At 38.1% G+C, this 24,751-nt stretch overlaps 1 long non-coding RNA gene across 1 annotated transcript in view; it reads right to left on the bottom strand.

Moving 5' to 3' along the window:
• Positions 1–597: 597 nt before the first annotated feature.
• The window catches only part of LOC308056681, a 30,700-nt gene continuing 6,546 nt past the window's right edge, over positions 598–24,751 (bottom strand). The window contains exons 2-3 of the long non-coding RNA XR_013924914.1: positions 2,451–22,941; positions 598–1,905 (exon numbers count right to left, since the gene is read on the bottom strand). This is a non-coding gene — a long non-coding RNA (uncharacterized lncRNA). The remainder of the gene's footprint in view (positions 1,906–2,450; positions 22,942–24,751) is intronic.

The following is a 24,751-nucleotide window of genomic DNA, read 5'->3' as shown; positions in this document are numbered from 1 at the left end:
CTGTCATTGTCATCATAGTTGTTAGCTGTTTGCAGTAGTGATAGCAATCTGTCTTCACATACTTGGTAGCAAAATATTCAGTGGTAAAAAATTCAGATAAAAGGGAATTAGAACTCTCCAGATACAGCTGGTGTAAATTTAACTTCAAAAATTTTCCTGCAGGAACCTACACTTGTCAGGGTTGTAACTCTTTAACCTGTTTTTTTAATTTTCTAACATGAAAACCAAAGTGACTAGATGAAAAGGAAATTTCTCACTTATGCCAAGTGAGAACAAAATTGAACAAAACTTTTTTTAAAAAAACTTATTTTAAAGGAAAGCATGACAGAAGAGCTCTGTAGAGATCTCAGACCAGTGAGGGAGAGAGACACTAGGCTTTCTTTGATTCTGTTGTCACCTACTCAAGTTTCACTGCAGCATGAGAAAATAAAGCAACTGCAACAAACTGGAGTAAAGTGAAAAGAAGATGCAGCAGCTGGCAGCAGATTTACTGATTGCTAAAATCTCTTAAAAGTATTTATCAAGAATACCAAACAGCAAGAATATCAGGATAAATCTCATGGAAACTCCTGAGAACTGGAACCTTCTTAGTTGCAATGTGATTTTAAATGAGCTAATGTCCATAGAGTTGTCAGAAGCAAAATGTATAATAGTATGTTTCCCAGCAATAAATAGATTTATTCCTGCTTTGTTATATCATTTAGAAATAGAAACCCAACAAATTTCAAAGCCAAATCATAAAAAGGAGCCTTAATGATAAGTTTAATCATGTAATTAGCAAAGGTATGAATAACCTTGGATGAATGGTATCGGTTAAACTGGAAAGAATGCGGCAGTTACACTCATTAGAGAAAGAGCTGAAAAATAAACAGAAATACTAGAGTTCAAAGTTACTAAGCAACTATGCTTAAAGGAATAGATGACAAACTATGCATTTCTCCTTGGAAGCCCTAGTTATTGAACTGACTGCAAAATTATTGCTAAGCGATAAATTAGCTTGGGAAGTTTCTTTAGATATTCTCTCAATGTTGTTGTTAATGCTTTTTTTTTTGCTTTTATCCCCCAACCTCCCCCCCACCCCCCACCCCCCACCCCTACCCCCCTGGAACACATTTCATTAACAGTAAATGTTTGTAACACAAAAAATGACAACCTAGGCAAATTGGTGGGATAATTTCAGTTAAGTCGTCAAATTTCCTAAGGATGTTAAGATTACAAAACTACATAAGAAAGCAAAAGATCCATACTTTCTCTTATGTCTGTAGTTGACTAAAATCCACAATGGAAACACCAATTAATGTCCCACCTTGATCAGACAGCATAGTGGGAGTAATTCTTGGAGAGAGAAGGTTTCATTTGTCAATAAAACTAGGACCATACTGTCTGACCCCTGTGCAGAATGCCAATGAGCTGACCAACAGCCTTACGAATGTTATGGGTTGGTCAGAGTTGCACTCTAAGCACTTTTCTTCTTCGTCTTCAGATGATTAAATCCCACAGGCTGGGGAGAGGTAGTCCTGACCACAGTTCATTGGCACCTCAAGGCAGAGGACAGGGGAGGCATGTTACTCCTTGCAAAGCAAGGTCTTTTTGTATATGTCAGCCTCTCAGGGAAGACTTTTGTTTTTCATATGATCTATTGTTCAGTGGCACAGTACAAAACATACTAAAATATGAAATCATATTCATGCTCCTCAATCTGTAAGGATAGCTTGTGCCTTCACAGATAGCAGTCCCTTTTCACAACAGTTTAAACGTAGTCTTTCTGCTACAAAGATTCCAGATGATGTAGAGTCTCTCCTACAGACTCTACAGTCTCTCCTAAAGTCTGTCCTAGAGACTAATATACACTCTATCCTAACTACCACTCATTATTATATTTATGTCTTTTCTCTGAGTCTATAGCTTCTTTAAGAACTGTAACTTCTCATTTAATGAACTATTTAATCACAGTATGATGAAGAATGTTTAGGTAGACTTTGTATCATTTTAGGGCATAGAAAGTGAGCTGTATGAAGAAGGACATTCAGACGTATCAAACCACTGAATGGATCCCATTTGCATGGCAGTTCATTTTTCTCACATGGAAAGAGATGGTACATACATGATGTCCATTGGCCTCTCTGCACTTTGAGGCTTCTGATACCGATTATAATCAAGCTCAATGTGGTAGAAAAAATACCAATTTTCCACTAAAGAAATCTGCTGTGACAGAAACTACAGAAACTTCTTTGGTAAACAAATAATAGCAATTTTGATCTAGTATCTAAATAAAAATAAAAACTGGAAAATATTTTTTAAATTCCCAAAGGCCTATTTTCATATTTTAAATGTAAGGCTTTTTTTTTCCCAAAAAAACCCCCCAATTATTTGCTTTTGAAATCTCTCACTCTATTTCAAAAGGATTTGAATTCCAAATGAATTATTTCACATTTATTAAAGTAAAATACTTATTTTGGTCCCGTTTGGTCTTACCAAATATGTGAAATTATTAAAACCAACTTTCTGATGAGGCATAACTAAGCTTCTGTTAGAAAATACAAATTCATAAACTATTAGCAAGATTTATATTCTTGCATAAAATTGAGTAACTTCAGTTAGTCACAGAACAAACACCCTGTATTCATCTAAGAATTCAGTAAATTCACAGGAAAGTAAAAGCTATTACAGAGTCAGCAAGTCTCCTGGAGTGATAAAGCATTTTCAAAGCCGCTGTCGTCAAGTCATATGCACATACTCATACTAATGAAAGGCTATAACCTCCAACTTCATTTGATGGCTCTTATGTTGATTTCACTGGGAGCCTTGAGTAACTATGACCCAAAGTTTACATTTCTAAGTACTTCACAAAGACAAGCAAGCATTAAGATTCTTATTTGACAGATACAAAAGATTATGACTTGAGTAAGGTTACACAGGCAGACAGGCAATTATGAAGCTGGGGAAAGAGCCCCTTGCAGACGTTCTCTGAAAGCCCTGTCTTCTGTATTCCCCATCAGAAATTTTTCAACTATAGGAGAGCTGAGGAACTGTTCAGAACAGCCTCTATGTACTTTTTGTACAGCATACCCACAACAATTCCAAAGTGCAGTGTTTTGATTTTTTAGAATGACTGGTTTATTGCTAGTTATCACCCAGGTCCTGATGAAGCAAACTGCTTAAGCATTATTGTTAAACTCTTTGACTTCAATGAGCTTTGAGTCAGTTGCTTTTTTGTATGCATACCCTTTATTGTGAGTGTTTTCTGATGCAAAACGGAGTCTAAGCTGGTTGCATTGCCTACTTGCATACAAATTCTGCAGTTGTTTTTTTCTTTATGGTTAGCTACCAAATTCAGAAGCATGGCACTTGTTCAGAGTGTCAAAGCAGCATCATATCACACTGCTTATTCACTAGCATGCCATGTACACAATATAACATACATGATAATGTGATCCTGTGAGGAATTTGCTACACTTAAACTTCTTTGAATCTAAAGACATCGAAATCTCTTTAAAGCAGTTATATGATAGAAACATTTTGCTTAAATGCAAAAATGTTCATACTGTTAAAGTTATTCCTCTGGTTTAAAAACAAAATGTATGAGTTGGTGACTGTAATTGCTTCTGCAGTACAGTTTAGTGCTTTAAGAAAACTTCAGCAGGGTAAGCTAAACATTTAGTTAACATATACAGTTAATAAAAACACAAAATGAATCTCTCCATTTTTACTGTTCCTATAGAAAACACAAACTTCGACCAAGAAGGACATTTAGATAATATCTTTTAAAAGTATTCACAAGGAACTCAGCTTAAAAGTCAATCTGAGCACTTCTGCAGGTCTATCACTATTTTAGTTCACAGGTATAAACAGCTGAACACATGATATAAGGTTTTCTCTATTTAGGATGAACAATCATTCTGATTGCACTCTACTCAATAATTTTTTTAATATCCTTTTATAGTTCCTTTTTTATATCTCTTTGCCTTAGAAATGTTTATTGTGAGATGAGATCATCCCAATCACCCATATATACAGACATGCTAATGACTCGTTTCAACACTTGAAGAAAGAAAACCTCAAATTAAAACATTGCACAAACCGAAAAGCCTTTGGCAGTGGGTCTTAACTACAGCAATGTAGCTATTAGTACCCTCTTTTTTAGGAAAAAATGCTTTTAATTAATACTTGGCTTATTATATCTTTCACATTAATTTCATTCCAAGTTGTTTACAAGGGAGTGAGAGTGAGATTGAAAGTGAGGGCAAGAGTGAGAGTGAGAATGAGAGTGTTTTATCAGTGACCTGGGAAATAAATTAGACTACTCATGACAACTGTTTCTCTTGAATTAAACATAATAAAAAAGCAACATTTCACAAAGATGTAACCAAATAAACAGTATGCAGAGAGGATATATGGGAAAGGCAGTTGAGACACACAAGAAATAGTGATGGTCTATGACTCCCTGAAACTTAGAAGCTATTGTCTGAGTTGAAAAATGAGCACTGTCATTAATATTAAAGTCGTAAAACAGGTTGTCAGATATGTGTGAGGGCTATGGAGAAAGTAAATGATTAAGCTTTTCCTAAGCCTTGAATAAAAAAAATGTTCATTTTTAAAGAATATGTCACTGAAAAGATATGTTTGTACAAGCATGCAAATAACCTTGCACTTCGTTGTTTTGGTTCTTTCCAAAGGAAAGTATGAGTATAACCAGTTGTGAGAAAAGAGAAGCAACACAGAAAGGAGGGACGTAGTAATTGCTTTGATTTCTAAAAATGAACTGTTTGTATACAAAACACCAGATTCATATTGCCAGATTTCTGCTCATCACTGATAGTATGGATTATTTTACTACATTATTTATTCATAAGTATGTATTTCTATTAATGGAAATGGGGCCTGATCCTAGGACTTTTGAAACTGATGCAAAGTTTTCCCTTTTTTGTGTTGCATTCACCGGATCCATCTCATGGAGAATAAAAGAGCCAATACTTGTATACGTGGAACGTGGTAACAGTTACTGGGAGGGAGTTTTGTATGGGTTTTTTGTGGTGGTGGTGGTGGTGGTGATGAGGTCCAGTTTGCTGCACAGAGGACACAGGGCTTCAGAAGGAGTTCTCATAAACTGGCTGGAACAGGGAAGGGCCTTGAAGCCTTAATTGCCCTGACCAGCCTCACCAGGCAGCCAGCCACCAGACTGCACTCACTGGCCCAGGACCTCCATTTGAGCTCAGTTCCAAGCACCCTGCTCCTTGCCTGACCTGTGCTCAGGTGTTCCTGTACTTGCAGACTGGACTTGCCAGGCTGATGTTGTCTTGCAGTTGTCTGATGACAGCTAGATTCTTGGTGGTCCCTGTTGTTGTAAGCAGCTCGCCCTGCTCACCTTGCTCAGGTACAGTCCAACTGTGGCTTTTTACAGTGGGTACCTGTGGCTCCCACCTCACTGTCTGTTGTGGAGCTACCCCACACTTGCTGTTCCCTGAGAGGAAAGTCAGTGTGTAAATCTACAGTGCAGGACAGTTGACTACGAATCTTTACAGCATACCTTATGACAAAAAAAGTAGTTATGAACATAGTAACAGTATCATGTATTTGTTGGTTGTTATGTCACTTGTAAGGGTTTATCCATGTGCCTTTGGAAGGCTATGACAGTGAAAAGGAGACTGCCACCAGAAGTCTCCTTTACCAGAAGAAGTGGGATGAAGGCTCAGGAGTCAGTCTTCATGCCCCTGTATGCCCGTTATACCGTGTGGCATACCGATGCTCACTCAGAAGAAACAAGTCTCAATGACCTGGCTTGGAAATGGCACAGAAAAAGGGTTGTATTTTTAAGGTGCCTTAATCTTCTTTGGTTAAAGGGGGTGGATCTTAACTCTTTAGTCTCCCTTTGAAGTTACAGGTCATGAGAGGACTGCAGAAGGATGCAGTAGCCATGTTAGATAACAGAAAAAAGAGAGACTTCATCTCAAAGGAGGGAGCTTTCAGCTTAGTCTAAGAAAAGATACAGAAACGGAGGTGCTAAACAGAGAAGGAGCTGCAAAACAGCATTTTTTAAACAGAGGTAATGTTTTCTTCAAATCTTGCCTACTATTAAAGCTCACTGAGAAGTGTGACAAAAGAGCTAGCGTCTAACTTGCACAGGTATGCTGGAATGAAAAACAGCAATACTGGGACCTCTCATACAAACTGCCTCAGTGTATGTGAAATACAGAAAAGCAAGCCTTCACACAAATTGCAGGGACTTGTTTGACAGCTGGAGAGAAAAAGGGTCTTGAATACAGGCTCTCTCCCAGACCATTTACAACTTGTTTTAGGGGCTCACGTGCTCTTCTGGATGCAAGTTTTTGCAGTAATTTTCTGTAAGTGTAGTCTCCTCACTGTATGTGCAAGAGTAGGCACCTCCTGCAGAACTGCCAATGGAATAGCCAATGCAGTAGCTCAAACTGACAGAACTTCAGCAAGCTTTATTGCTGTTTTTCCTTTAAGGCAATTATCACCTAAGTATGTTACAGTTTTGTTATTAAATCACTGAAATAACTCAAGATGTAGATAGCAGCCTCAGTGGGACTTTCAAAAGCTGACATTTATCTTTAAATAAATTAGCTGTGCAGAGTTTTTAGCAAGTTCTGCACAGGCATATAATCTTTAGATGCCCTAATACCTTTAAATACCAGCACCTTGAAAATATCAACACAGGCATTCAGGGACATCCTTCCAGTAAGTAATAAGCCCTCTTTGTAGAACAAAACTAATTTCTTTCTTTTTTTATTTTATTGCACATCCTTACTAATTTAAACAAAGGGGTCATTTCAAGCTTTACAGTGGGGAAAACAAAGAGGTTGGTATGAGTGCTACAACCTCCTAGAAAAAAGTGTGTGTTTCAGAGGTGGTTTAACATCTAAGTACTTAAGCATTGCTATCACATACAAACAAAATGTGTACACTTTCATATCGTCAAATTAAAACAGTATCACAATATATGGAGAATATATTACAGAATTATATTTAAATTTTGACTCTTGTAAGAAGAAAAGCTCAGATTGACATTTTTCCCCAATATGTTTCATAACTGTAGGATGGAATGTTAACTAGCTAAACCGCTCCAATCAAGTGAGAACTTTATTCCTGCTTGCTGTCTTTGTGAGTCTGCAATAATCTTGCAGTTCTCAGGACATCTTGTCTCTCTGTTAACTTCTCCCCACATGAAGTCCAAAAAATTACAGGTCTGCTATATTTTGTGTTTTAAACCTGCAAGCACTAACGGAATATCAACAGCATTTGGGATGAATTATCATTTCCCGCTTCATCCATAGCACACTTGAAATCATTTACACTTCAGTCACCAGTGTTACACAGTTCAATCACACACAGCAGTCAGTAAAGACACTCCCCTCCTGGCTACATGTCTTACAAAGCAATAGGTCCCTCTTCCTTGTCTTTTTTTTCTTTGCCAAAAACGCGGGAATTTCCTTGCAGCTTCCATTCTCAAAAGACCACTCACCCCCAGGGGCTGAGAACAGTTACCACATACTCACTGTGCATTTCCCAATAAGGAATGAAGGCAAATTCTTTGACCTCTCATTTAGCTTTCACAGTGGTTTTGTTCCACTGACAATGCATAGTCCTGCCTAGCTAGGTTCTGCAAGACTGGCTGTAAAACCAGTTTTAAGGGCGAACATTTACAAGTGGCATTGCTTACTCACTCCTTAACCTCTCAGTCAGTCAGAACCCAGGAACCAAGTATCATAGCTATGAGTTTAAAAATGAACAATTGGGATTATTAGCCTGCTCCCCCCACCACAAATCTTCTGCTCCTTGCTTTCATGGAAAGAATTATAGTGGGATGGTGTGAAGCCAGCAGCTACCACACAATAAATTCTGTACATAGCTCTTAGTGCTCTGTATTGAAAAGCAGCAGGACAAGAAAAGGTTCACATAATCCAAGCAAAGATGATCGGTGAGCAGGAGTGGTGTGGAGGTGGGAACACTTACACTGAAGCACCTCACTTTGGAAAAGGCTGAAAGGGACCCAGACGGTGGTCCGTATAAATCACTAGGTACAGGGAAAAGTTGAACAGGCAATGACTGTTGATTGTGTCTTCAAATACAAGAATTAGGAAACACCTAATAAAACTAGGGTCTGGCAGGTTCTGCTGAAACAAAAGGGAGGGAGGCTGAGTAACTTCTTGCCTCAGAAGTGGGGAAAGATGAAGATTTTCATGTATTTCAAAAGTGACCATACAAACTTAATGGATGAAAAATCCAGCAAGGGCTATTAAATATATTGTAGGAGTCCTTGGAGTGGCAGTTACTGGAAGTTGTACCTTTTAGGGGAAGTATTATTACAGAGTGAGGTTAGTGTTCTCTGTTCTTATTTTAGGCATCCAATGTTGTTGGCCATTTCCTGGACACTCTTCACTGCTTCAGTTGTTCTTTTGTGCCTCTCCGCAGATTTTGAAAAGACAACACTGACACTGCTTGTTTCTGTCATTTTTTTTAAGTTCTGCAAGTATCACTACACCTGCCACAGTCACTGCAGCACTCTGTCACTGGAAGGATACTGAACATCAAACTCTTTTCCGAAAAGAAAGGATTCGCAATAGTGCAGGTTTGATTCATTCCAGCCTTTTGGCAATAGTTATCCTTATCCCTCAGGATAACTGAGAAGTCCCCATTTCTCTCCTCCATTTTTCTACACTGCAGTGATACTCTAAATTCAACTGCTTTATCCTAATCTAGCAAAACCAGTGAGGCAAGCCCCACAGACAAGAACTGTCAGTTATGCAATGCCTTCCCTTCTCAATAAACCAAGCTGAATTTCTTTAGCACATTTACTCTTACAGATTTTAGAGATTATTTAAAAGATTCCATGCAAGTATCCATTTCTTTGTACATATTACATAGTGGGTTTTCTCCCTTTTGCAGGTAGAGTGCAGCCAGAACTCGGCTCCTTGCTTCTTGCTAGCACCTTCTCCTACTCACAGGCTTGAGGGCTGCTGCCTGAGAGGCTACCATAGAATTCTGTCCAATTGAACTTGGTATTTATTGAGATCCTACTAATTTATTCTGCCAAGAAGTTTAAGCTGGTAGCTTTACGATGAGCTAGGAGGAGAGCTGTGTGACGGAGCAACTGTAAGTAGAAAATTCTGCTGTTTCTGGTACTGACTTCAGCTGCATGCTCACATGAAGCCCTGGATCCAATGGAAAGAGGAAAGCCCCAAGAGCTGGATTAAACAGGGCCACAGCTGCCAAAATAAGCATGTCAGGTAGCTTACATGGTGGAGCCTTAAGCATTTCCCATACACACCCAGCAAAAACTAGTGAGTGTAAAGCCACAGAGGAGACACACAGATTCCTTCCGAGCTTCCCTGCAAAAGGCTAGTGGGAAGTTCCTGAAAATGTGTCTGAGGTGACTGGAGATGGTCTAGGTATTTCAAGGACAACATGCACATGCCAACGTCTGTGCTAACCTGTGGTATGTGCAGTATTGTAGCTTATCTATACATCGACCTGAAAATATTGTTGCCTAAATGCTTTGATCTTTTGGAACACAATTGAATACTATTCTGCAGCTCCCCAATTGCTATTTTCCAATTTTTCATATTTTCTTTGGCATTTATGAACATTGTAATCAAGCTGATCACATCATATTTGTGTTTTTTGTAGATCCTGAGGATATGAGGAAAACATACACCAGCTAACTGACTTAGAAGAGTGAGACATTCACTTTACCTGACAGGGGAAATCAGAAAAGCCGCCTCAAATATCTTTGGTTTTGAGAGGGATGGGTTATTTTTCCACATTCCTGTAAGCAGAGAGAGTAGCACTCCTCTTACGCATTTAATAAATGGTGCACAAAGAAATTTCCAAAAGTCAGACTAAGAACAAGCTCCAAAGTTTTAATTTTGGCTTGACAACCCTGCTCAAACTAACAGGAAACATGGAAAAACACACATAGATTACTCTGTCCTTTTGATAAATATAAGTAAATGTAGTAAAAATTCCCCACTATTTATAGATGCAGTTCTATGATTCCAAAAGTAGCTGCAAGCAGAGCCTCTAGAGCAGGCATATTCCCTACAGGACTGAAGCAAAATTCATAAGGTGTGATCACAAAATTTTGTTGTGCCTCAGAATAACTCCCTTTACTGCAGAACTCTTTTTTTCAGCCTTGCTCTGTTACTGAGACACCCTTCTCCTAACACATTGTGGGAAGAATCCTTTCAGTTGCTACCATGGTTACAAGATATAAGCCAAGGTCATTGTTTGTTATGATAGTAGCTGTGCTGAGCTTAGGTTTGGGGTTTTTTTTTTTGTTTGTTTTTTTGTTGTTGTTGTTTGGTTTTTTAAGTCAACAGCTGCTGCATGTCAGTGAAATTAAATCATGTTTGTAGCAGATATAAAGTATAGGGGGGTTCTAATTCAGGTGCGTCATGCTGATATTTCTATCTTCTCTGGGGTTAAATCTCTGATTTCATTATCACCATACTTTAAACACACCTCTAATTGTCCTGCACCATTAAAAGGATATCAGAATGGGAAACTTCAGATGTATAATTTGAACTACACTGCTAGTTACGGAAGAGAGTTAAGTCTGCATGCCTGCAAACTTTGCCTTGTTTTAGAGATGCATTTTCTAAAATTAATGACATTGCTGGCAGTCTGTACTTGGGCTTTATTTAAGTAGTATTATCCCCAGAATTAATCAGATTTATCTGATTTATTCTGGGTGCATTTGGTATCAGTCATTCAGAAGCAATTTCCAAAATGAGATCAACACAGAGACATGGTGTAAAAAAGAAGGACCCTTCTCTTTTTAACTGTAAAGTTGATTTGGATTTTTTTTGTTGATATTTCCAATTTAAACAAGTTACTTACAAGTATCTGGACTGTAAGAGTATCTATCATGTACTTTAAATGAGGCCTCTACACTAAGGACCACATCCATATATTCAGTTAAACCATAGCATAAGATGCAATGATTTATCCTATGGTCCAATGCTACTTTTTTGTTTTTCAGCCCCAACAACAGAGGTAAACCCAATTCCTAGTAAGTTAAAGCAGATCCAGCTTGCTTTATTGTATATGAACTGAGATTACTTCCTCAAGTATTTCTCAAGTGACTTAATGCTTATATTGGTTAATATTCCTGCTGCAGTTTAGCAAGGGTTTTGATACAGAGCAGAAGCCAAGGCAGTAAATGTGATATGTTGTGAAACTGGATAAGACACTGCCTCCTTTGGTGTAGTCTTTCCTAAATACAACAAACAGAACTAAAATATAAAAAGCACAGCAGGTAATATTTTGCATTTTATTTACTTTCTAACAGCTGCTTTTCATGTGTAACTTTCCAGAATATGTAATGATAGTTCTGACAGGTATTTATCACAAAAGATAAATATTGCCAGCATGTGTATTCCTCTGCAGACAATTTTCCATAATTCTGCATTCTCCTTTAAAAATGGTGTAAAACAAAATACTCTGCATCTCTAGATCAAATATGATTAGTCTCTAATCATCCACTTCCTTAAAAAAAATTATATATATACACACATATAATCAAAACTGTCCTTGTCCTTCATTTCATTTGGACATTCATGTAATACATGTTCTTAAATGCATCCATGACCTTAGTTAAACCTTAGGCTCTTATTTTCCATAATTTCCTTTCTGAAAGTGTTGACAGTAAGCCAAGTGAGCAGAGAGAATCCCTACCTTGATATATACTAAGCAGTTCATTAAGTACATCACTTCTACAGGACTAAATTATTCAGTTTCAGAAAAGTATATGGAATAGAATACTTCAGAATCTCTAAATATTAACTATCTCTTTACTCTCAAGCCTTAGCATATTGAAATATTTCTGAATGTAAACAGACTGAAGATTTGTTAGTAGGGAGAATACTGGATGACAAATTCTTGGGTAAAAGTATTTACAGGAAGATAGGAAATGAGTCAGAAAACTCCGGAAAAAATAGCTATCTTACAAGATCTGAAAAAATGTCCAAAACTTTTTTCTTTTGGTTTGTGTTTTTTTTTTTTTCCATTTTTTTCCCCCCAGCTGTAGAAAGGAAGGGGAAATGTACCAACAGGAGTTATAAATCACAAATTCCTAACTTCCTTCTTAGCTGCATACCAGCTTTGTCAGACTTCTAGTGCTAGGCACCAAAAATGGGTAAAACAGGCATTGTTTGGCTTTATTCTGTGTATTAAAGACTCCTTGATGCAGACACTGAATAGACCTTGAATAAGTAATTTTCTCTGCTTCTGAAATTCTTTGGAAATATCAATAGCACCACACAGAAAAGATTTCTGAAAGCTGCTTCAGGAGCTTTTGATATGCTATGCAGAATGCATTTTCATGCTAAGCAGAATAGCAGAATAGTTGGTAAGTAGTGACTACAGTTTTACATGCTAGAAGGAATCCAAAACGTTCATGAAAATAATATTTACTTATTTCTAGGTTTTATCTTGGTAAATAAAACGCAGAAAATGAGGACAGTTAAAAGAATATGAGCAAGTTTGAACACGAGAAAAAAGTCAAATTTAAATTCTTCCACTTGCTCTAAGAAAGGTATCGAGACATGCAAGCACTGCAAGCACTAAGTAACATTGTTTAAACTTTGGTGCTTCAAAGAACTGACTTTCTAGTTGAGGGCAGGAAGATAATATCATCCAGTACTTTCTGTTGAGATGACTTGCCATTCACATGTGGCAGTGCAAGAGAAGGATGTCTTCCTGCATTCTCAACTCTCTCCCTCTCCTTGGTATCCAAGAGTTACTAAAGCGTTTGTGAGACTCATGTTAAGATGAGTTGAAAAAGTTGCTTTCTAGTCAGAGATTTGAGGTGGATGAAGGATAGGGGAACACTGCAAATACCTTTGATGATGCATTTTTATTTTGCATATATATTTAAGATATAAGTTTGCAGACACCAAGTTGGGTGGGAGTGTTGATTTGCTTGAGGGCAGGCAGGCTCTGCAGAGGGATCTGGAAAGGCTGGACTGATGGGCTGAGGCCAACGGTATGAGGTTCAACAAGAAGTGCTGGGTCCTGCACTTGGGTCAGAGCAACCCCACACAGCGCTGCAGGCTCGGGGAACAGTGGCTGGAAAGCGCCCGGTGGGAGAGACCTGGGGGTGCTGGTCAACACCCAGCTGAACATGAGCCAGCAGTGTGCCCAGGTGGCCAAGAAGCCCAACAGCATCCTGGCTTGTACCAGAAACAGTGTGGCCAGCAGGATTAATGAAGTGATCATCCCCCCGTGCTTGGCACTGGTGAGGCCGCACCTCAAATCCTGTGTTCACTTTCTGGCCCCTCACTGCAAGAAAGACACTGAGGTGCTGGAGTGTGTCCAGAGAAGGGCAACGGAGCTGGTGAAGGGTCTGGAGAACAAGTCTTATGAGGAGCAGCTGGGCGAACTGGGGTTGTTCAGTCTGGAGAGGAGGAGGCTCAGGGGGGACCTTACTGCTCTCTACAGCTCCCTGAGAGGAGGCTGTGGGCAGGTGGGGGTCGGTCTCTTCTCCCAGATAACAGGTGACAGGACAAGAGGAAATGGTCTCAAGTTGTACCAGGGGAGGTTTAGATTGGATAATAGGATGAAAGGGTCATTAAGCATGGGATCAGGCTGCCCAAGGGAGATGGCTGAGGCACCATCCCTGGAGGTATTTAAAAAACATGGCACGTAGTGACATGGTTTAGTGATGGACTTAGTCCTGCGTTAATGGTTGGACTTCATGATCTTAAAGATCTTTTCCAGCCTCAGTGATTTTATGATTCTATGAACATGAATACAGAGAGAAAGGGCTTCTTTTTCCAGATAGCATAATTAAGTAAAAAAAACCCTACATTTGTTCCTGTGGGCAAGTTTTATTGGCATAGTGGCAGTAGAGTCATTACTGTCCTACAGAAAAGTTGATCAGTTCCTCTGTGTGGAGGAGCTTCCATATTGCAGAGAGCAGCTGCTTTTAAGGCCTTTTCTCAGATTTGGAAGATAGAAGGGGCATGGATCTTTTTCAACTATTGTAATTTGCTTTAAAAACAAGTTCTTCAAGAGTAATTAGATCCAGTCTGACATCTATATTTCTATTTTAGCAGGTCAGCTCATAGTTCCACAGTCCACAAATGCATTCAATTAAATCAGCTGGGGAACATCTCTTTCTCCTAGCCCCAAGAGAGCACCTATATCCACGCTTCTAAACCATTATTCTCGAGAAAGCAATCTCTTTGAAAAGGTGATGATTCCCTGACCACTCCATTATAAGAAGAAACGGAGAGAAACAGCCTGACTGTAGGTTAAATGACACAGATTGAGAATGAATTGAGATACATTTGGAAAAAGAAGTACATGTTAATCAAATCTCAGTTATAGAGGCCTTTTTCCCCAGAGTACCTATAACTTATTTTTATTGTAATCCTCAAGAACACATATTTCAGCTGTAAAAAAACCAGCCCAAATAGCAGTCCAGGTTCTAAAGAACAATAGATGCTTATATGCAAAAAACCCCGAAGCATACACAGATGAGTAATGAAGTTTGGTTGTGTTTTTTGTTTTTTTTTTTTTTTTTAGCACAGGCCTGCTTAGGATAAATTACTAAGATTATATGTGCTGCTTCTCCCCAAAAGCAGCATCAATAATTGAGTTGCATGCATATTTAAATCCAGAGCTGCTCTTGCCTAAAAATATCTCCAGCTTTCTTCCATTTGTGACAGTCCCAGACTGTGATTTGACAAAACAAGCAGAAAATTACCTAACTGATTCTCTGTACTCTTCTTAGTTTAATTCAGTCTTTCCAAAACTGCTTAAAGGTATTTCAGGTATGCAACCTATACCTAAGACAGTCTGTGTTCCCTTAGAAATATTACCAATTGAAAATAAATACATTGAGTATTTTTATATCAGAACAGCTCAATCCCTTCTTTTATAGTTTCCAGAATGGGGGATGATCACAAAATGAATAGCCAGTCAGTATTGTTATGTTATCATTTGGTGTGAAACCTTGTGCACGATTTTCTGCCCATCACTGAAATTATATTGTACATACAGAAAAGATTAATTTCCTCCTAGATTCTCCTCTGGTAGTCTCATGATTTTAAAACTTCCTTTAATGTGATTTAATAACTTTCCAAGGTCCTTTCTCTATTTGCTCTTGCAAGTTTTTAATCTGACTATTTCATCTTTGGATACTTGTTACCATTGATGACTTGCCTCTTGGTTGCTTAATAACATCCTGTGAAGTTAGCTGGCAATTTTCCTAACTAGGGAGGGAGAAGAGGGTAGGAAAACATTAAACTTAAAATTAACTCAGAATTGACAGCTTTATAACACTTAACAGGGATTTATTTTTTTTTCCAGACTGTTTGGCATGCAATACATTACCGGGAAGTCAAACTCAATTCTACTGCAGATCAGACCCTATGTGTTTTAACTTTAGCTCCCAGAATGCAAGAAATGCATAGCATCTGGGAAAATTTGACTTGGTCAGCATTGCATACCATCTTATCATTCAGAGGGACATTCAAGTACCATGAATATGAAACTATTGGGGTTTTTTCCTGGATTTTCTTTTTGCTTGGTTTTTTACCTGTCTTCGATTATGCACAGTAATTTACACAGTGAGACTCTATATATTTCTTATAGCTTGAAAGACTGACACAACAATATGATACTAGCAATGTAATGTATGCATTATGGATTCTGGCACAGACTTACTATTTGTTGAATAAAAGTTTCAGATGTTGGAGTTTTTAGCTTTGGATAAAGTTTAGAAATCAGTTCTGCTATTAGGCTAGTTATTAAATATTGGAATGCATATGAAAACTGACAATCCAATGACTGCCTATGCATTACTAGCAGTGCATACTACTTTGATAACTGGGTTTGAATACACTTACCTAACCATTCACCTCTCATTCTGTAATGTACGATTCCTAAATACTGAAAACTATTTAATGTGTATTTGTATGTACATCTAGACACAAATGCAGTTCTATGGAACCAAAGTCCTGGTTTCTGAAATATCTGTTTAAACTTAGTATTTCACAAACACTTGCTAAAATTAATGTAATGGATTATGCTGTTCTTTTGGCTGTTTAGCTGAAACAACAGTAGGTCTCATTAGTTAATTAATGAGAAAGAAAACAATCAGTTAATTAACAAATAAATTTATGAGTTTAGTTATAATAAGGTTCTCTTACCACCATGTGAACTTTCAAGCTACAGGATTGAGCTAAGTGGATACAGCTTTCACTTTAAAGGTCAGGTACTGTTGAAATTTTTCTTCCACAGAGAAGAGAATTTATTTTATCCTCTGAATTCTCACTGGGCTGAAACTTGACAATCAAATCCAGTTCAAATCTCTGATTTTTATGTCCCGTTGGTCTAATATGTATGCCTTTTTAGTTGTCGATTCGTGAAAACCTACAGAATTTCAGAATCATTTCTCTAAAGCTCCTTTGAAATTGGGTAATTTCTATGTATAATCACATTTCCGTTTTAATTGCTACAGGTGCCGGCCTTCTCTTTCCACCTTTGAATCAAGAGCATGTTCTGTTTTACAAGTTTAATTTAAAAGCCAGAAAACCATTTAAGATAGCTGATCATCCCAACAAATGCATACAGCTTAAAGACGGTGGTAGTAAGGAAGAGGGAGAGAGAGCTGTGTGGTGGTTTTAGTTATATAAATAAACACTAGTACAGTTTCTTGATTCATCTTTGCATATAGTGGAGCAGGTTTTAATACTATAGCAATATCTGAGGACTTCGAGCAGGACTGAGTTCCTATTCTGTTACACATTGTGCAGGGAAAGTCTGTCCACTGGAAAATGGTCTAACCTGAGGCAATAGTAGAATCCTGAAAAGAAGATAAGAAGTCATAGAAAAATTGTGATATCTAATTGTTATATAGCCAGCTGGCGATTACCTTAATGTGTTTATATACTTCTGATTAGCTTAATTTTTATTTATTGCACCTGTGAATATATAATAACCATGTCTGTGCAGACTTTGCCAATATGATAACACGCACAGAAGCCCAGACGGTCCCATCTATATTGCAGAACTGTTACAGACCTTCTCTTGTCAGCAACGACTCTCAAAGAAACACAGATAACTAATTAAAAGATTCTTATCCATGCTTGTTACAAAAAAGCTTGAAAACATTGAGGGCAGCTTTAAAAGCTTATCTTAATAACAGTAGTACTGCATTATTTCTGCAACATGCATTAACAGTTAACTCCCACATTACTGCAGCAGGTTGACTGGAACACGACAGTTTCGCTTCTTATACAATGTAAACCAGGCAAAGCTGTGCAGCTGGTAAAAATTATAAAAAATAGAAGAAGTGAAAATCCCTTAGGTTCTCTTTGGCCTTCTATCCATTTAAGGAGAAAGTAAGTCTGTCAGCATGAATTTTCCACAAAATTAAGATGGCAAAATAAAAAGAAACCATGATTCAAAAAAGATGTTGCTTCATACATTATTATGCTTTCATTTTCTTTCAGGACTACAAGGCATTGGGCTTCTGGAATTAAGATAATCTTGACACAAAAAAGAAAACCGGATATTCTTCTCGACCCCCTGCACAGGAAGTTATTAGAATGGTATTCTTTTTCAAAGACTAAACACTGGGCTAACTATGCCCCAGATTAGCACAGCAAATAATCTGTTCTGGTTGAAAGTGTTGGGCTTTAGCCTGTAAATAACCAAGCACGTTTTCAACACACAAGAATCTTGAATTGCATTAATTAATTCATGAGACATCACAGTTGAAGAAAATGTGTCCTGTTGATTAAGTTCTTGGATGGGAATCAATGGCTTCATTGCTTGGATGTATTAACTTTCTAAATATCCTCACTGTGGGTTTCATTACAGAGAACACAGTAGATTGTACATGGCTGAGTGAGATACACCCAGGAAGCCAGTCACTTAGAATTAATACACAGTCCTCCATGAATCAAGCTGTCCTGCTGGTGTTCTGCAGAAAGGGAGAGAAGGACGTACTTGAAGGTCCTGATTCACAGCTGACATTCAATCTGAGTTCTCTTTCATGTAGCATGAAATGAATATGACAGGCTGGGTGTTTGGTTTTAGAATACATGATACTGTGATAAATTGACAGGCAAGGTGATCAGACCCAGGGGAGGAAGTAAGCACATGAGGTTTTGGTAGTTTTAGGGAAATCAGATGGTTTGACAAAAACTTTTTTCACAGACAAACGGGAAATTTTTGAAACTTAACTAGAAATCTGTTGTCAGGTATATTTTCTTTCTCTTTTCTTCTTTCTGTCTCATCTTATTGTTTGATATCCTGTTGTCTCCATGCTGCAAGGGCCTAATTATGCTTGGCAAATAATATGCCATTTTCTACTGTTTTTCTAGCAAGACCTTAAAATCCTTAAAACAGGTAGGAGTCACCTTCCCAGTAACATATACTACTGAGAAAACTAGGAATTCATAGGAAATCGCTGCTATGCTGGTACATGGTGCACTACTCACATGTTTCTGTAGACTGGAATTCAACTTTTGATATAAGTCCTAAGTGAATATGAATGAAACATACTCAAAGTACTTAATAAATCTCAGAGCTGTAACTGGACATGCTTAGCAATTTCCCATCAGTAACTCCCAGTGAAAAGTGTGGACAGCTACCCAGAATGAAGCTGACCTCCGAGAACCTTACGGACATTTGGTGTAAATGACTTACAGCTGTAGCAGATGTCAAATCATTCTAAAAAAAAGCATCATTTAGTTTTCTGGATCAAAGCCGAAGAACCCTATGCTCTGCTACATATTTACTGTGCTTTGTAACATTGCTTTAGCTGATTTTTGTAGCGTCAGGAAGCAGTTTTATTTGTGTGTTTTCCCTGTGCATACCATGGATGATAAACCCTTCACTTGAAATCATCTGTTAGCTAATCTGTACAGTACCCAAGAAGGTAAGCTTTATAGCTATACTGCTTACTGCTCCCTCATTAAGTACTACTGACTGCCAGTCTAGCTTGTCACTAAAGGAATTTGAGTTGTTTAAATGTCATGAAGTTTGGATTTGTTTTGTTAATAATCAGAGGGTACCACGCATTCAAATAAAATATTGGAACTCTGGTAAAATTGTCGCATCTAAACTTATCACCCCTGTACCAATTTTCATGTGTTGTTTCTGGTTCTGAACTCTGAAAAATATGTGCTCTTATGGTACCTAACAGACAATGGAGCCTCACAGCAGCTTATGAACTGCTGGATTCTTTTAAAAATTACACTGGCAAATATTTAAGCATGGAAAGTGCCCTTTTTAGAAACTTGTTTGTCCGCCTACTAGGTTCTCATAATCTCTCTTTTAATTGCTGTACATTTATTGGATTCTGACAGAAAGTTGCAAAACACGCCTCTGATGATTGCATACATACAAACACATTTAGATAGCACTTGCCTTAAGCAATCAGTGCTGTGAAAGCAATCCTTATGTAAAAGAGGTGAAAAAACCCTGTAAACTGAAAAAGAGACAATGTTCTGTCATCTTCAGAAACTCAAAGTCAGTCAAACACCAGCCAAGCATTCTAAAATAGTGGGAAAAACCCAAGCATTATACACCAGCATTCCATTATCTTTCACAAATTGTTCTTGCAGCTTTGGACTCATGCAACAAGAAGACATGAGACATCAGTCTTATTCCTAAGTGTAACAATAAAATCATATGCCACTTGGAACATGTAATTTATTTTCTCTGTTTTATATGCAGGATAAATGTCTCTTCATGCATTAAAATGCTCTGAAATAATATGGAGCAGCACTGTGTCAGTGAAAAACTTTATTGGAATAATACATAATCATACGGGTCTAAAGATAAATGAGAAGTCAAGTATGTAAGGGTAGGTTTCTCTCCTACATTTTATTTAGCCAGCTGGAAAAAGATTTGCACAGAATGTTCTATCATCTGAACAGTTGACTTGATTGGCTTAACAGGTCAGCATTTACCTTCTTCCACAAGAAGATCAGAAGCATTCACATATCACCTTGCAGTAATTGTTAGTATTGGCACCTGATTCTCTCTTGCTCTAACAGTAGAATGTGTGAAAGAGGTGCAAGTTTTCCAAGAGGAAAAGATAGAGGGGAAGGAGTACAACATAAATTATAATTTTAGAGTAAAGGGAGTGAAAGCCACTAATATGATTAAAACAAAGAATTCCTTGACAAAAGAAAGTTCAGTGATCCGTTTCTATCAGAAGTATTAATTATGACAATGGTGTGGCTCAAACAGAGCACCTCCAGTGCACGGCAGATGCTGCTTGCAAAATCCATTAAATAACAATATGAGAAAGTGTGAGACTGGCTACACAGTAATTTGAACACATGTGCCTTCTCTCCACATGCTGGCACTGCCGCTTGCTCGAATTTAGTAATGCAGAAGATTAAAGATGCCAGTTACATATAAGGGTTAAGAACTCCAAAAGGATTTATGATCTCTGTGCAGTCTCCAGGGAGAATAAGTAGACTGTTCCCTGCCAAAACACTCCTAAGCTGCCCTGCAGTGAGGAACATTACAGGAAAAGCACCAGAGTTAGACGGGGGAAGGGGAATAGTGAAGAAAGAGAAATGCAGCTGTCAGCATCTTCCCTGCTATGTCTATTCTCCATTCTTACCTCAGTGTACTTTCTCTTTTCTTTCAAGAAATGTATTGTAAAATTGACTTAAATTTAGTGTGAAGTTAATTCGATTTAGGGAGTATCAGAAACTTCCACAAAACAATGAAGTTAAAGAACTTAGAAATAATGAACTACTAATAATAGTGAACTACTAGTGAAGGTTGCTCTTCCCTCAGTTTGTGTGCCCATTGCCAGGCATCTAGCCTAAGCCCATACTCAGAGTTTACAAGTTAACTGATGGCTGAGACAATTTTTTGTCACTCTAGTGCTCTCCTGGAGAATAGCGCTTATTAGACTGTAATTACAGATAACCATCTTTTCCGTCTGAAAACCTGGGAATGCAATTTGGTTTCAGATGCTGTCATTTAAGTATTACCTAAAGGAAAAGCTTCTGCAATTTTAACATCCAGTCTCTTGTCAAAACATAATTGTATCATCTGCCTCCCCTCCAGCCCCCGTAACTTCTGTTAAAGTTTACCAGTCAGCAGAGGTCTTTCAATAACCAATTTCTCAAAGTCTTTGCAAACGGATTGTTAAGAGGACTGAAACCACAGCTGAGGAAAAAAACCTGTGATTTTACTACAGATCTGCAGTTGAGACAAACTGTTTATGTGCCCCAGCTGTGTGAAGCCTCCAGCTGGAAGAATACTTATCTTTTTAAACACCAAAATTAAGCATCAACCACAGTTCATTCATCCTATTGCTTGCTGAGCAGTTTGATTTTCTACAGCTGCCTTCAGATTGTGGCAAAAGTAATGGTGATGGTACAGGTTTACAAAAACTTAAGTAACCCATATGATTATTTGTGTGAAACAGGTAATTTGGTTTAGCTCTTTAAAAACTGTCCAGTTGGCCTCGAAACTGCCGTATAAGAGTACATTCAGTAGGGGTCAACCCAACCTTGAATGCGAAGGGGCTGTTTATCATTACACAGCTCTTACCCATCAGTGCTGCAGAAGCAGTGTTTTGTCAGTCCCAGAAAGAGAGGAAAACAAGCCAAAGGGAGGGTTTCACTGTCTGGCGCAGGGAAGGGCCATGACGTCTTCACCTGAATAGCCTTTTCAAGCATAACACTGCCTGTCCTCACTTGTGTAGCAATTTATATCTTGTTTGCATAAGGCGTGTGAATGAGATGCATCTTTCCTGTGAAACGGGAGCATTTCTGAACAGTTATGTAATAAAGGTACTGGTGTGTCTGTCCGCATGCAGCGTGCCACAGGAAAAGGGGAATAGTGTCTGAAACTGGAGGAAACGTGAAAAGGCTTAAAACTCTTCCACAACCCCGGATTAAATTTCTGTGCATCTTTGGTCAGTACTGTTCCACTTTGTAAAACACTGGCAATAGGTAGTGCAGTCTGGTGCAAGTTATGCACAACAACCCAACTGTGACTTTGAATATGCTGTGCAGCCCTGAGTACTGCTAAAACTGGGTAAGCAGGGGAATAATTCAATACCTCTGTATATCGGATGGGCTCAAAACCACACCTTAGTATATCTGTGAAGTAATTTTCTAGTAATTTCTTTGGGTGTTTTAAGCACATGTGCATCCATGCATAACAATTCATAAACGGGGATGGGGGGGAACAACCACAGATTACCTAGATTCAGTTCTACCTGAACTGCGTAGTTTGGCACAGTTTGGGTTAAAATGGCTGTCCAAATTACTCATTGAACCTGGATCATTACATTGGAAAAGAATTCTTCTGGAAGAAAAGTAATGAGTGGAAGGTACAATCTAGTTAGACCCAGGATGCTGATACTGGTTCCAAGCAAATAGGCGGTTTCTTTCTGGAACACATGTATTTTTGGATAGCACCAAGACAGTGCCATAAGGAACTGTAGGAGGACAGCAGATTACAAGCCAGGATCTCAGAGAAAGTCAGAGGCAGGAAACAAGCAGAATAAGTCGTGGGGAGTCTGTCTAGATCCAAAAACCTCTCTGAAATGTCTCTAAAGTTGGGAACTGAGAAGATACAGAAAAAGGGAGACAAGCTAATATATTTTCAAATGATATGATGCTTTTGTTGTTATCCTCAACCCTTCTGTGCCAGAGATAACAGCTTCATAAATTTTATGACTGTTTCTGTCAGCAAATGAATTGAAGCAGTACTGCAGCATCCCTTTTTTCTTTTAGTTCCAGTGCTGAGCCCCAGTGTCAGTCCTGTCACTCTTTGACACCTGACTTGGCTCCTCTTCAAGAAAAGGCAGGATTTTTCAGCCTTGCCTGAATCCCTTTCCAGCATGGCTCCACCTCCATGTGGGCCAGAAGTCCAAGGCAGATAGCTGATAGCAGTTGACTGCATCGTGTCTCTAGCCATTGACTGAAAACACATAAAATTCAAACCAAGAATGAATATATGAAATACAGTAAAGCAATCACAAAATTATGATTAATACAGTTCTTTCCAGCACTTCACTGTTAGGCATTGAAATTAGGGTATTTGTTAAAGAAAACTGGAAAAGAATCTTAATATCCTTTCCTTCCTCAAGGATAGTGTCAGGGGTTTTTAATTTATTGCTTTAGTTCCATAGTCTCATAATCAGGTGACAGTAATTTCCCTGTATTCCCTGCCAAATGCTTCTATGGTTTTCCTGCTCTGGAGTATGTAATTTCTTGGGATTTCTTCCAACAAATTTTACCTCTTTGAAAGTTAGCTGTCTTGTATAAATTAATCATCTAGGTGATTTCTCTAATGGAAAGACAGGCACTTCCCATCTATCTTAGATTTCTGTCTTAAAGCAGAATGAATCATCCACTGGAGGTCCTTATCTCTCTCCATTAGCATAGTGTGAGAATAGACAAGTAATTTAAACTTGATGTTTAAATTTAGATGGCTAAAGTTAGGCGTGATAAATCCCACCCTTCGAGACTTCAGCAGCAGCTTAAGTTACACTTCGCTCCCTCTTATTTCCAAATAAGAATGGTTTAGGAGTATTTCTAATTGCTGATGCCATACGCTTCCTGCAGATGATCCCAAAGCAATCAGATGTGAAACTAGTTTATAAATATTTGTTGAGAACAGGAAAAGCAACCCAAATTTTCTTGTTCCTCAGAAGATTTTAATGGCATTCATTGACAGATGGGAAATTTGTTATGGATTTGGAGCAATTTCTTGTAACAGAGGAAGATACTTTAATCTTCATTGGCATTGTTTTGTAGGTCGAATCTTTTAAGCCAATTTAGCATACCTGATTGCTGTGTTACAGAACAGGCCACGTTTTCAAGCTGCAGCTATTGAGTGTATAGTAGTTTAGTGTTGAAGAAGTATGTGGTTAGAGTTTTGGTTAGAACTCAGTTTTGCTGAATTATGGGAGGGTGAGCCTAAATTATAAACTTATTATCATATAGTATTGTCAGCAATTCAAATAAATCAGTCTGTTAAGTGAATAGCTTTTGTGACTTCCCAAAAAAACCATTGTGGCCAAACACTGCTTCTTAAAGGTATTTATCATTGATTACACCAACGTCCAGAAGATATTCAGAACACACTAACTGACTTGATGATTTTTTTCTGGATTTTTCTGCCTATATCATCAAGAGTTAGAGAGGGGAATACAACACTTTTATTAATTAAAGCTCTGTTTAATGGTGGTGCTCATTTTTAGATGCATGCCATTTAATTTTCCTATGTTGAGTTCTGGTATTCCTACTGAAGTGCACAGGAACCTCGATCATCACAGGAAAATCAGTTCTTAGAAATCTTTAATTGACTTTGCAGGATCAGGGGGTGCTTTTGAAAGATCTGATATGAACGATTAGCCTCAAAACCAGCAGTAAATCTAGGAACAAAGCCTACTACTTCTCGATCTTCTATTTCTTTTTTTTTTCTTTTTTTTCCTGGTTTCTGGAATTAGCTTTCTACCACAAAATTGGAGCAATTATAATTACAAAACACCAACATCTTGTGCCTTAAATGCAGTGTGTATTCAAGGGAGTCCTAGATGCACAGATGAAATTCATAGAGACATCCACAGATCCGTGTAATCCTTGGTTTTCTTTACCTCTATAGTTCACACATTTTGGTTTTTTTTGTAAATCATTAACTTAAGAATTAATTTCTTACCAATAATGAAAAAAGCAAACGTTACTTGATCATGACTTTGACTCATGACCTTGCTCAGGCAACAAAT

This window comes from Falco punctatus (genome assembly GCF_963210335.1).
Source record: "Falco punctatus genome assembly, chromosome: Z".
Classification (NCBI taxonomy): domain Eukaryota; kingdom Metazoa; phylum Chordata; class Aves; order Falconiformes; family Falconidae; genus Falco; species Falco punctatus.
This window is presented reverse-complemented; position numbering and strand designations above follow the sequence as displayed.